Here is a 13,560-nt window from a genome sequence, read left to right on the forward strand (position 1 = left end):
AGAAGTCTAAAAAAAGAAGCCGATACAACACAAAAAAAAAGGCAGCAAACAAGTACACTCATGACCATGAAAGGCCTATCGTGACTATAGAAAAGATCACATACTTACTTAATAGAGACATCTACAACCTTATCCATGGCACCCAAAGTGATCCATTCAATGCTATCATATACCTCCCATGCAAGTGTTCAAAACATAGCTTCTTTAAATCTCACAATATGTTTAACCCAACACAAAAAGTAAGCCTAACAACAATAATATTTCTTGCAAAAGAGCAAAGTCCATCAAACCAACAAGAAATCAAACTTCTAACGACACCGGAATACCAATCTCAACTGCTACAAATGTTTCCACTAGCTCAACCATGGCTACATTATCAAGCATCAACTCCAAGCAATACTTATCAACCAAACCAAAAGCGACAACATAAGGAGACAAGAGCAAGCACTTCATCTACAGCATCAAATGCAAACTAAATGGAAATGCCTACGTAGATCACAACATGAACATTGAAAAAAGACTCCAACAACACAAAACAAAACCTATCAAAAAAAAAAAAAAAACATCCAAACCTACCAACTATTAGAAGAAAAGTTTGGAGTTAGCATCGAGTGACAGTTGACAACATAGAAAAGGCCAAGAAGCTATAGCAATATACGATTTTGGAAAAAAGTACTACTACGGGCTATAACAATCTGTAAGAACATCGGGTTAGATATAAAAAATTATATTAGTTTTTGAAGAGGAGAAACTTGATTTAGCATAGCAATATACTGTACACGGTCTATTTCATGCCTCTCCACACTAAATAATTAAGTACAACTACCTGACTTTGTATTTCATCCATTTCTTTCAAATTTTTATTTTTTTCCAAGTACATTCATTGCTCCTTGAAGTCCAATAAAAACCTCAATAGCCTTCACAACAAATTTTAAGTTTTTCCGATATACGAGGATAAAACACCTTAGTACAATCTGATGTTTTTGTTTATAGACAATTAACAAGACAAAAAAGTAAATTTTTAATATTCACCTTTCACTTTAGGGTCGCTCAACAAAACGTTCAAAATTGAACACGTGCCTGCACGTGTCAACCTAGTTCCATGCTGAAGATGACATTAAGAGGAGCAGATCAAACGTAAAAAAGCCTTTAAAAGGCCTATGAGTTCATTTGAAAAAGGAAAGAATTGATAATGGTGGTGGAGAAAAGGAAAAGAACTGAATAGATTGCCAGGCAAATGGATATCTGTTGAGGAAGGAAATCAATGGATGCCGTAGGAGATGTTATTTCATGCAGTGGCCACTCAGATTTGAGAGGCCTGAATGTAGCACAGATGCACCGGGGTCTGCTACTGGATAATCGGAGATGATACTGCGACATAAGAGGAAGGGAATCAATGGATATCTGTTGAGGAAGGAAATCAATGGATGCCGCAGGAGATGTTATTTCATGCAGTGGCCACGCAGGTTTGACAGGCCTGAATGTAGCACGGATGCACCGGGGTCTGCTACTGGATAATCGGAGATGACACTGCGAGATAAGAGGAAGGAAATCAATGGATATCTGTTGCGGAAGGAAATCAATGGATGCCGCAGGAGATGTTATTTCATGCAGTGGCCACGCAGGTTTGGCAGGCCTGACCTGAATGTAGCACGGATGCACCGGGGTCTGCTACTGGATAATCGGAGATGATACTGCGAGATAAGAGGGGGCGCTGCCATGTACAAAGGAAAGTGGATTAATGTCGTGAGGAGGATGAGCGGCAGGTGGATAGGATCGGTGAGAGCTCCGGGGGGGGGGGAATGCTGAGACTGCAACGACATAATGAAAGGAGGACCATCCATCTGTGGTTTTGTGAGAGAGTGGTGATCAATCATCAACAAAGAGAGGAGAGAGCGTGTTAGAAGGTGCTGCTTCTACTGCAGTTTTCGGGACTGCAGCATGATGGGGTGAAGAAGGAACGTCAGCTACATGAAAGAAGGGAGCAGGCCCAAAGCAGAAGTCATTGGAGCACCGATCAGGCTGGAAGCTGATGATGAAGAAGGCATTGCAGTAGATATTGCGGAGAAGCAGCCTAGACCAGTAGTTGCATCAGCGCAAAGAAGGGAGCAACTACAATTAGCTGAAGCAGTTCCTGTTTCACAGTTTGGTGCCACATTCTATGCTTGGTGCCATCTCTCGAAAATCGCTGTTGCAAATGCAATCATGGCAATTGTGATTATAAGTTTGCACAGTTTATTAGGGAAAATCACAACAAGCAGCAAGTCGATTCAGAAGGTATCGCCTCTCTCTCTCTCTCTCTCTCTCTCTCCACATAAAATGCAGAATTTAATGTAAATTTTATACCCTTTTAGAGAGTCTTATAAATTGATTCCCTAAATGCCCAATTGTAAATATGCTTTACATAATTTTCAATATAAATTCTTATGTGTTTCAAATAGTTCAGTAGATCGATCTTCTGCATGTAGAGACTAATCTCCCATTGGAGCATCCAATCTCATTCTTCTCATATCGACCAATAATTGTGAAATGCCCAATTATTTCTATGTCCGACAAAACTCCATAGATTGATAATTGTTGAGTTGAGAGGGCGATTTTTCCATACAAATAAAAGATCATTATTCTCTTATGATCAAATGTGAAATCGATGATAGGATGGGACATATGAAGTTGAATATAAATTAAAAGAAGAAAAGAAATTCATTATCCTCTTATTGACCAATTGTGAAATCGATAATAGGATGGCACATATGTACTCGTAAATTGTCATTGTAGGCAAGTTCTTGTAATCATTGTTGCCTATGGACATTTTTGTTTTAATTTTATTATATGCTTGGAACAATGGGCTTTGGACAATATATCCAAGGCTCTCAAGATGATATTGTCATTCACCTACTCCTCCAATCCCTAAGAAGAGGAAAACTGTTGCCAAGAAAGAGATGAGCAATGATGCAGACAATGAGGAGGATGGAGAAGAAAAAAAGAACGACTTTTGGAAATGCTTTTTGGTTGAGTGACTCGTTCATGCACGTGGTAGTATGAATGACCAATTCAATAAGCCTTAGAGACAAGGTATTGACCTTTGGGGGAAAATCGCCACTCAACTAGCTTCAATGTATTTTAACTTTGATAAAGATAACAAGTCTTGTAGGAAGAAGTGGATTTGTGTGTACAAACAATACAAGAAGATAAAGCACACAACACAATCTCAGGCAATGATAGAAAGATAACATGTAAATGGTATGATATCATGGATGAGTATATGCATGCTAGCCATGCTTCTACTACCCAAGAAAAGTCGGCTCTAGAAGGAGAAATATCCTTGGGGGATATTGAAGGAAGTACATCCATAAACAATGTACAAAAGGTGTCAAGAGTAACCATTGAAACTCCACAATTCATTATTTTTTATTTGCTGGTTAGCATTGGACAAGAGCTAGTCACACAAGTAAAAGATTCATCTGAGTGATAGGATGTTATAGATTTCCACAAACTTGATATATACTAGGCTATGCATAGTAGAATGGTAGCATTTTTTAACTTGGCAAAGAAATTTAATGTCCAAAGATTTAGAAATCTAAGTTATAATAGTTATCTACTTCTTTTCTATAAGAAAATACAATTCAAAATTGCAATAAAGTGTATATTTCTATTTGAGTTTCAAATTTCATATCTATGTCTGGTTAATTTCAGATTTAGTTTTTTATTACTATTCAACTCAATTCATAACTTTAGTTGTTTATTTTAGTTTTGTCTTCAACCTGCATTTTCAAATGGTGAATGCATAGATAATTATACTTTCAATTAAGAGTTTTCTTTATGAGTACAAACATATTTTGATTCATTTCTACATTTATAAAGACCATGAAAATCACCAAAGAGATGGCCTTGCTTTATGCATGGATGTATCGATTGTGATATTGGCCATGATGAATTGCACCATAGAACATATTGATGATGTTGCAAAAGCATACCTTTATGAGGCAAAAGTTGTTGCCAAGATCATGAAGGCAAAGAAAAGCCTTAATCAGTCTTGAGGTCACCTTAGTTGAAGGTATTGGGCTTATCCATGTGCTTGACATTTTTATGAAACTATCTTAATGGGTTCTTACACAACTCAAATGTTCAAGAAGTACCTTCGTTTTAGTAGGGACGCATTTTGTTACCTTTGTGGCAGGTTAGTAGCGGCTGTGTTTGGGAGACAACACACACTCTTGAGAGAGTCCATACCTCTTCAAACCCATGTATGCATAGCATTGCATAGATTGGCAAGTGGATCTCCACTTGAAGTTCGTGGAGATCCCTATGGATGTGCTAAAGTTATAGTATGTCAAATTGTGCTTCAACTTTGTGCTATATTGGTGGCATCAAGATTGAAGGATACACATATACATTGGTCAACCCTACTTCGAAAGCAAAAGCTATAAAGGGAGAAGCCCAACTGGGAGCACGAGCAAGTGGAAGCAAGAGAGGTGTGAGCTATGGCAGATGAAGAGAGCTAGAGAGCAAGAGAGAGAGAGAGAGAGAGAGAGAGAGAGAGAGACTCAAGATATGGAAACTCTAATAGTTATAGTGTGTGACATAGTCACTAAAAGTATAAAGAATGAAGTAGCAATGATGAGCACTCGCTACCCATAGTATACAAGTGTGGGATTTCTGCCACTTGTAGTGTACAAGTGTATGGATACTATAAGTGTAGTGAAGTATAATGAATATATAGACGGCATAAGCACATGCATATTTACCCCAAACAATCTCCCACATAGAGATGAATATGCTTGGAGTGAACAAGAAAAAAGTGACAAAGTATAAATGTATATAAGTACCATAGGATAAGGAAAGACATCATCTCATCCTATACCCATCATCTTCCTAAGGAAGGCAAAAGATTTTGCTAAGAGACTTGTGAGCAGATCTACATGATTTTGGTTAATTGAGATTTTGACAAGCTCAATGGAATTGTTCTCAATGATCTCTCTAATAAAGTGATAATGCACCTCAATATGCTTTGTCTTTACATGGAAGACCAATGGATTCTTAGTCAACTGAATAGTACTCATAAAATCCAAATGCAATGTAGGAACCGCATTAGTAATGCTAAGGTCTGCCACTAAATAGCATACTAACCAAAGAGCCTCCTTGTAAGCTTCAGTGGTAGTTACAATATACTCTTACCTTTTGGTAGATAGAATTATGCATTTTTATACCTTTGGATATCCAAGAAACAAGACCTCCAACAAAGGTAAAGACATATCTTCATATTATTTGCATATCTTGCATAATCAAAGTCACTCTACTCCATGATTTCTATATCCTAACCAACATAACATATGCATATATCTATAGTTTCTTTTAGGTACCTCATGATACTCTTCACAATATCCTAATGCAACATGCCAAGTGTAGCCATATAGCATGTCACAACTCCCACTGTAAATGCTATGTCAAGTCAAATAGCTATCATGGCGTATATCAAACTATCCACTATGGATACATGAGGGATATTGGCCATCTACTCATCAGACTATGAACAATCGGCTTGATCGACCTTCACATGAGAAGGTAATGGATAGCCAATAGATTTAATATCTTGCATATGAAACCACTCAAGGACCTTTTGGATGTACTCCTTCTGTGACAAGTAAAGGAGTCCCTTAGAGTGATCACACATAATGCACATCTTAAGAATAGGTGAGGCATATCCTATGTCTTTCATCTCAAAGCTCTTCTTAAGTTGAATTTTTAAGGCATCTAGCTCATCGTGAGCTCTCCTGCAATCATCTATATAGAGTATTAAAATCATAAGGTTGATATCATGGGCCTTCTTCATCTATAAATACAAATCCATATCATTGCAAGTATATCACTGTGAATGCATGAAAGTATCAAACTTGTGGTATCATTCCTTAGGTACCTGCTTAAAGCTAGAAAGATTCTTTCTCAGCTTGCACACTCGGTATTCCCTATCTTTTTTCTCAAAGCACTTAGGCTACTACATATAAATCTCATCATGCAAGTCTCCATGAAAGAAAGCCCTCTTCACATATATCTGATGAAGATCTAGATCTAATTGCACAACCAAGGCTAAAACTAATTGTAGGGTAGTTATCTTGACTACAAGAGAGAATACTTCATCAAAGTTAACACTATGCTCTTGCTTAAATCTCCTACCAGCTAATATAGCCTTATACATTGGTTTGGGGTATCCACGCGTACTCTTTAAGTTGTACACCCACTTGTATGGAAAATCACGCTTTTCACTAGGCAAAAAAACTAAATCCCATGTATGATTCTTTTTTCAATGAGTCATACTTTGATTGATGGCCCTTTCTTAAGAGTAACTATCACCTTTATGCATGGCGTTACTATAAGTAAGAGAGGCTCGCACCAACATCTGTCATCATAATATAGTCCATGGAGGGCTTAAACCGCACAAGAGAACATCCATCTTTAGTAGAACTTATTGAGCTAGTGGAGCTTATATGTCCTATCTAACTTCATGGTCATGGGTCATTGGACCATCAACACAAGCTATCTAGTTGGTTGTATAAGAGTCAGAGGCTCCTCTTGAAATATCGCTCTATGTACCTTAATGATATACCCAAGCTGCTTACATATTTCCTCTTAATGGAAAATAACATCATGGTTGCAAATTATGACCTTTTGAGCCCATGAATCCCATAAGTGATAGCCTATCTTACATGTATCCCCATAACCAAGGTAGATTTTATTGACTTAGGATTTAACTTATTGCACTTGTCCTTGGAAACATGGAAGAAGCCTTACAACCAAAAATATGTAAATGAGCATATGATGGAGGTTTACCAGACCATACCTCCTTTGTAACCTAATAGTCAATAGCAATGTATGGGGATTGATTAATCAAATATACAATAGTAGTAGCTGCCTCAATCTAGAAAGGTTGCAATAAGCCTACATGGCTACATATACTATGAATATAATCCGGCTCATGTGCTTAGCCATACCATTTTGGGGTGGGGTGTACGAGATGGTCAACTAATACTTAATGCCCTTCTCATCACAAAACTGTTCAATGTTTTAAATACATACTCACTACCATTATTAGATTGAAGGTATTTGATCCTATACCTAGAGTGGTTCTTAACAAGAGCAATCCATTACTAAAACATAGCCAATACTTCTGATTTCTACTTTATGGAATATGATCAAACCTTGTGTGACTAATCATCAATGAAGAAATGCTTCACGCTACCTAATGAGATCGATAGGGTATAGGTTCATAGACATCGAAATGCATAAGAGCTAGAGGCTCATCCATGTGCATAATGTCAAATTTCTCATGCAAATTGCATGTATGTCTATCATAAAGACAATGATAATAAGAATCAAAACATTTATAGCCAAGAGAAAAAAGATACTGCAAATGGGTGAGCATTCGACAATATCATAATGATACATGTTATACTATAACCATTGCTAAAATATGGTCATGTTAGGTATGTTCAATGCCCCACCCTTGTAAGGTGCCATTGACGATCAATGGTGCTCTAAGTTGTAAGGCCCCCATTATGAGGAGAAGCCATTGTGAGTGCAGATATTAGTTGGGTCCTAACATGTATGTCAAATGAGGTCTATGTGACAAGATGGCAAAAAGGTGGCCTTTGTGGATTAGCCTTTGGGCTAGATAGAATAGCATACTGGTAGTAATTGAGGCACAATGCATTGAATTGTGGGGTGTGGGAGCTATCAAGGACCTCGATTTGGGGTCCAAGGGCTATGGAAGCAATCCCTAGCTCAGGGACCTCAAGGGGGCTAACGGTCCCCTTTGGTGGTAGGTCTGGGAGGAGCACCCCTAGCCCAATGGTAAAGGGAATATCTCCTTGAATATTTCTTTCCCAACTAGAAAAAATTCATAATATGGTTGGACAAGCTGACTAGATTATTTTCCCAAGCTATGAAAGAAAGACCTCTCCAAAGCCATCATCAATCTATCTTTCACCTAGTCAAAGTTCTTCCAAGTAGTCTTAAGCTCTTCATCTATCATTTATTTGGATTGCCATTTAAGCTTCATAGTGAAAAACCAAGGTGGGACAAAGCCATCTTTATATAAGTTCATTTAAAATTAAAGCAGTTTCTCATATTCTTATATATATTGTGTATTCTCTCTTCCTTGCTCAGATTCTGTCCATTGTACCATGTAATTTCTACATGGTATTAGAGCCCAAGGGACTCTGAGGAGTGAAGAGCATGTGAGAGGCAAGGGCTTCAACAGCAAAGAGGATATATATCATATGTTGTATCAAGTAGCAATGTTGGCATATCAAGTGGTGGTACTGCTATACTGACAATTCAAATACTGAGGATTCATCTACCAACCTTCAATAAAGGCAAGTTACAAGGTACATACTACACTTTGTGGATGTTTAAAATGACAATTATGCTTGATTCTTGTGAGCATCTAAAGATGGTATTGGGGATTGATCCAAAACCACAATCCACCCCTGACCCATCAAATTCAAGCGTTATGATTCCTTCAAATGTAGATCTTTTACGAGCTTGAAAATAAATGAATGCAAATGTGTTGTCTACCTTAGTTACAAGCTGTTCTGATAGTATTTTGACCTTGATTTAGCATACAAGCAAGGTATCAAAGGCTTAGAATGTAGTAAGAAGTTAGTACGCCAGAAAATCCCTTCTGTCTATGTAGAAGAAAAGAAACCCTCCAAGATTTCCGTCCCTTCACTAATACCGGGGACTCTAGGATCCGAGATGATGGTTAAATATGGCCGAGTCTCTATTGTGAGTTTGGTGATGGTTTTAGTGATGCTAATGGAGTTTTGTATGGTGATTATGGTGACATTATTGAGTTTGGTCATGTTAAGTTGATTTGTGAAGTAGTCAATGATGTTTGTGTGGCTAATAAAAGTAAGATTAAGCACCAATCCTATATGCAAGAGGATGTGGGTACTTTCGATGATGCTTTTTGCATTGGAAGGGCGTGGTTTGATGAGTAGGAATGCGAGGTTGTAGATGTTGATGATGTGGCAAGAAAACCTAAGCTTGATGCATGCCAAGGAAGTCAAGAATAGGTCAGTGAGAACAAGAAGTCACCCATGATCTTTCCTACTTTTGCATATAATTTTCATGTGAGCCATGTATGCAAGAACAAAAAGGGAAAAGAAAAGATTGACTTGGACATTCCTTGCAAAGGTGTCCATCAAGTTCTCAAAGTTAATGATTTTTAAGTTGGTATCCTTTGAGTGAAAAGCCAAGACACTAAAATGTAACTTTTACTACAACACATGATGTTGTTGGTAAAGGAAGTTCAAGGTATGCAAACTAAAAGTTACTTTCCTTAAGTTGATCAATGTATTTTTCTTGGGTATTACAAGCAATATGTGTGATAAATAGAGAATGTGGCAAGATAGCTAAAAATTATTGCAACTAGGAAGGTCATCATGATGAGATACAAGCAATAACAAAGGTGGCACCAAATGCCTCATATGTGCTTATGAAGATGGAAAAACACATCACAACCTCTATGGGTTCTGTTTTTTTATATATGCATGTTACTATAGGTCATGAGAAGCATGGGAAGAGGCTTGAAAGGATCCATATGAGCTTGCATAGATATGAAGTAGTTGATGGAAAGATGGCTGATGTAGCACATGTACTAGAGCCTAATGTGGATAATATTCACACTATGACTATGTTGGAAGAGGTATAAAAGAATGTATCTCTCAATAAGCAAAGTCAAGGTATGCAATATGCGTGGTTGTTTTCTAATGCTTAGCAATGCACTTTTCTTGAGCAATTGTGTGTAGATATGTGTGTTATCCAAGGTAGAAAAGAAGGATGTATGGTGAACCAAGGCAACTTGATGTTTGAAGAAAAAGAGGTATTGCAAGTACAATATGATCAAGGTCATTACTCTAATGAGACCAAGTCAAAGAAGGCAAGGGCACTTCTTGGCCCACATATGCAATATGTAATGCAAAAGTACTTGGATGCATTTTTAATGACAAGATGCTCATAGGATCTTGTGAACCTTAGGAAACTAAGGTATGAGACAACCTTTTTTATCTTGGTATTTGGATGCATACAAGTAATTGCAAATCACAAGAACCATGTAAAGTAGCTTGATTCTTTCAAAGTGCTTCGCACTTGTTATGACAATTCTTTAAGTTACTACCCAATTTTACTAAATAATCTTTTGTCCCTAGTTAAACAAATTCAATGGAAGTATAATCAAGAAATATTGCCCCCCCTGAGCACTTCAAACATAAATCCCCTATGGATGAGCCCCACGTCCTAGTTAGAGCCCTCATAGTGGCAGAACAAACTTGGTATGAGAAATTGTAACAATATGAACTCAACTGACATATTAAACTATCACTAAGACCACAAGACTTGAAGTAGACTATATCAAACTTCTATGTTAGGGATGTTACAATTATTAGTCTTAACTTTGAATATGAATTAATCATTCCACCTAGATTTCTTCAAGTCAATTTAACTACAAAGAGAGAGTTCAATGCTAATGCTCTCATTGACAAGAAGTCTGAATGCAATATGCTGCCTTCCTATTTTTGGGATTGAGTCAAACAACTCAAGTTAGTGCCCATAGACACAAAGCTCAATCCACATGGTGGCACTCTATATCTTCCTAGGAAAGTGTAAGCTAATTATGCCTATGGAGACTAAAAGCATGCCTATACTTTTTTTTATTCTTATGAATAGAAAGGACAATAGGCATTAGGAAAATGTGGACTCAGGTTTAGACCTTGTAGAAAATTCCATCTCAACACAGAGAGAGATAATTCAAAAACTATTATAAATAAAATAAATTTAAAAATGCACAAATTACAAGGAAGCTTTTCGATTTTCAACTATTGTTAATGAAGATTTTAAAGGTCAATATCCAAAATAGACTCATTAGTACTCAGAAGATGATGGCTCATATCTAGATCAATTTGAATTAATACTATGCTTTCTTTTCATCAAAACTTGAGCAAAAATACACGCCAAGGCTCAATCTATATTTTGACATATTAATCAATTAATGTATTCTCTTTTTTAAGAAGCAATTTTAAAAAACTTAGAGAAGCTTGAAAAGATAGCTCAAGCTACCATTGTCAAAGGATTCTTACAAGTATTCCCATCAAGTTCAACAAGGAGGAGGGACTGTGCTTACTATATATCCTCTCTCTTAGCTCGACTTTGATTATCATAAGTATGAGTGAGCTAATCACAGTATGGCATAGCCTATCAATGAAGAATGGATCTATACTTCCATTCTTTTGACAAAGCTTCTAGAGGGACCGCTAAGCATGCGAGTGTTGGTGTGGTCATTAAAGATCCATGGCATAGAGCTGTTTTGAAAATGGGAGCATATCTTAGCATTGTTTCTATTAATAGCATGGCAAAATACAATGCCTTAATCATGTGACTGAATGCAGCCTGGTGACTTAGTGGTATTAGAGGGCTAAGAGATGAGAGAAGGAGGAGAGTAATAAATAGAAAAAAGATGAGAGAGAATGAGTGACAAGAAATTGGCGTTTTGCTTGTACAAAAGGTTTAACTGTATCAAACAAAGAACATCATATACTTGACTAGTTTAATCCTAGGTTTACAAATTCTTTGCTAATTAAAAATTTATTGCATTCATTGAAAATATAGTAGATACAATCATATCCTTTAGTTTACAAAGAAATATAATAGTATATCAATTTGGCAACTCAACAAATACATAAACCATATTGTCAAACTCATTTTGTATGATTCTTCCATAAGAGATACAATGGAGTGGAGAAAGCTAACATTCTAGAGTGGAAGGTTGAGTAGGAGTGGAAGCACGACCGGAAGTAAGAGCTATGGAGGTTCAAGCATAAAAGAGAAAGATGGTATGTGGGAACTCCAACAATCACAATGTGTGACATGTCTTCTCTTATTATATTGTCATGTAAAGAATAAAGAATAAATTGATAGTTCGAGTGGCCACCACCTACACTATACATATATACGGGGCAATAAGTATAAGTAAATGTAGGCAGCTAGGCATAGGTAGCATTTAATCCACAACCTCACACTTAAAGGTGTATGCACATGAGTGTGGAGAAAATAATAAAAAAAGTGAAAGTATAATGTGTACATATAAGTAAAATAGGATAAGGAATAAAGGTCATCTCATCCTACATCCATTATCTTCCCAATCGAATTCTTGACAAGCTCTACTTGCTTATCCTCAACCACCTCTCTAATGAATTGATAATGGGCCTCAATGTGCTTGTTCTTTGTATAAAAGGTAGGTTTGCGTATTAACTAAATGGCACTCTTAGAGTCAGAATGTAATGTAAGAGTCACAGTCATACCAAGGTCTACAACCAAATAACCGAACCATAGTGTCTCCTTGAAAGCTTAGGAATAATGTTGTGATTATCACAAGATTTGGTATTATCTTAACTCTAGACTTGGGAATAATGTTATGATTATCACAAGATTCGGTATTATCCTATCTTTCCCTTTGCCTTTTTCATGTCTATCATTGTGCATCTTATGGCAATGGAGTCTCATGTGATGACCCTACTATGAGAGTGTACAATGGAAAAGAAACATGAACACACAAAGAAGTAGAGAGAGAGAGAGAGAGAGAGAGAGAGAGAGAGAGAGAGAGAGAGAGGAAGCAAAAGATGAAGGAAGAATATTGCACTGATTGAAGAATGTTGATACAATGATGATGATGATGATGATGATGGACAAATCAATCCTTGCACACATCCCAAAGCATCAGTGAGGGCACCAAATCAAGGTGATGATGATGCCTGGGGGGTCCACTAGGGTTTACCGTATGATACCACATGAGTGTAAGGGAGGGGGGTTATTTAAGGGAATGAATGTACATTTTATAAGGTAAGGTCCCATAAATAGGGGGTAGATAAGGGGTATTTTAATATATTTCTTGCACGTAGGTGAGGTCTCCTTATTACTACTAGTGAATCCCCTGCGTGATGATGGGAGCACCAAGCATGGAGAATCAGAGTATTGGAGTGTGCACCTACAAAGGGAAGACTCAAGATTGAAAAGTGTGTATGTGCCAAGGGGGGGCGGGGAGGGGGCTACATATAAATATCCATAAATTCTCAATTCTAGCCAATTTTTAGCGAGATAGGAGACCATAAATTCTCAATTCTAGCCAATTTTCAGCAAGATAGGAGACCATAAATGTGTAGATTTGTAGGAGAAACAAGAATGTGAGAAACACCTAAATCTTGCATGAGCTATCAATACCAATGAGGAACTCGAATAGGCCCATTCTACGTATCCTTCGATACTAGTAATGCGCATGTCTAGGTTAGGGATTCCCTCTCACCAAGGGAAGGTAAATCTTCCTTGTCTAAAGAAGGCCCCCCCCTCTCATGGCTAAGTAGCCCTAGAAGACTCCGAAAGGGAGATGCAAGGGGTGAAAGTATGCGATGAAGAAGTAGTAATCGCATTCATCAAAGGTGGTAGGAAAGTCAAAGTAGAGGGTGGAGAAGGAGGGGGGGATTTGAAGACAAGGAAGGGGTGGTAAGAGGAAAC

This window comes from Lygodium microphyllum, chromosome 5, assembly GCF_053477565.2.
Source record: "Lygodium microphyllum isolate KBCC chromosome 5, Lygodium_microphyllum_v1.1.10, whole genome shotgun sequence".
Taxonomy (NCBI): domain Eukaryota; kingdom Viridiplantae; phylum Streptophyta; class Polypodiopsida; order Schizaeales; family Lygodiaceae; genus Lygodium; species Lygodium microphyllum.